At 35.9% G+C, this 1,684-nt stretch overlaps 1 protein-coding gene across 4 annotated transcripts in view; it reads right to left on the bottom strand.

The window, feature by feature from the left end:
* CASZ1 (castor zinc finger 1) overlaps positions 1 to 1,684 on the bottom strand; it is a 247,674-nt gene that overhangs the window by 208,700 nt on the left and 37,290 nt on the right. The window lies entirely within an intron of this gene.

Here is a 1,684-nt window from a genome sequence, read left to right as displayed (position 1 = left end):
AGAGAGAAAAATTAACAAGGAAAAAAGATAAAGTCTAGTATGGACAGATCATAAACCACCTAGGTGTCTTCCATATATGTGTGTGTATATATATCTATGTGAAATATAAATGTATATACACATACACACACAAACATACATGAGTTATAAGGGTTACATGCACTATTTCCTCTAGGATTAGTCTTTTATTTTTAAGATTAGTATAGAAGCATACCGAGAGGAAAAAGATCTCTGTTTTAGGGAGTGGAAACATTTTGAAGATACACTAAGAGAAAGTACAACAAGGGGGTTTTTACTGTGTTAAACATGCATTGTGCTGGTAGTATTTTCTTTGCAAACCTTTTAAGTTTTCTCCAGAAGATGAGCAAAAAACCACAATTGGCATGCACCGTACATCAGCCTGATCAACACACCAGCTTACCATGAGTTCTCAAATTTTAAGCATAAAAAAATTTTCTTCTCTCACCCCAATTACTTTTTATAAAGTGATATTACACTGAATCACATGTAATAATGCAATGGATAAGTTAAGAAATCATGAAAACTGAGTTACATGCAGAGAGACTTCTTTGAAATAATTTATAAATGTTGCGGGGAAAATGTTTTTTTAGATTTCTCTCTCATTAAGATGAGACAAAGACTATTAAAACCTTCTCTAATGCGGTAGCTTTCTGGATTCTGACCTTCCACATTTAGAAACCAAGTAATAAAAACACCCTAACAAGCACTTTATCTTTAGAGATATTTGACTTTGAACTTATTTTAACATTAAAAAGACTTGGAAGGTATAAAAATAACAATATAGTTGCCACAAGTTTCTGTTGTTGTTGTTGTTTTCACTGCTACAAAAAAAAATCTTTAGAACAAAATAAGCAGATTAAGGAAACATCCCCCTAATTTAACTGGCTCTTTTTCTATTTTTTTTTAAACAATAGTTTTTAGCTGGACTCTTTGATCTTGAAAGGGTTCTGCTATCTTGTGTGATGAGGGGGGAAAAAATGATCTGTTTTAAATGATGATGCAAAAAAAGGATCAAAGCCCTGACTTTCTGTTAGCCATAATAAGCTCTGTCTTGCACAAAGCTTCAACTTCAGACTTTAATATATAAAATATACAGGAGCCCAATAAAAGCACTGAAAAGGTACAAAGTCTGAAAACAAAAGGGGACGCTGCTCCTTTAAACGTTTTAGTGCATATGGAGTCTGATGTCTGAAAGAGATCAGTTTAACATCTCCATAGAAACCAGCAACAGATTATCATCAACAGAATAAATAACTAGTCTAATAAATTAAACAGGAGGCATAAGATCTGGAAACTTGATTACTGAAGTTCAACAATATTCCCCCATAAACTCTTCCAAACCACCTTTAGGGTAGCTAACAAGGTGGCAGTGACACATAAATAAAGGGTAGGTGGGAAACAGGCAGGACTTGTGGAAATGAGAAGTCCAAAAGCTTCACAAGAAATTATTCCACACTAAGAGTCAGCAAATCAATAGAGGAAATAAATTAATCAATGAAGTTTTGGGAGAGAGAGCTATTCTTCCAGGGAGCCGGCTGCGAGGACCTGCTGTGCAGTGCAGCGCGGACAGGAGGGGGCACACAGAAGGTGGACGTGCAGCTCCTGAAAAGTTTCACCTTTCCAGCCCGAAAGGGCAGGAGGGCTCGGGTCGATCGATCAAAAC

Source organism: Aptenodytes forsteri, unplaced genomic scaffold (genome assembly GCF_000699145.1).
Source record: "Aptenodytes forsteri isolate BGI_AS27 unplaced genomic scaffold, ASM69914v1 Scaffold61, whole genome shotgun sequence".
NCBI classification, from domain to species: Eukaryota; Metazoa; Chordata; class Aves; order Sphenisciformes; family Spheniscidae; genus Aptenodytes; species Aptenodytes forsteri.
This window is presented reverse-complemented; position numbering and strand designations above follow the sequence as displayed.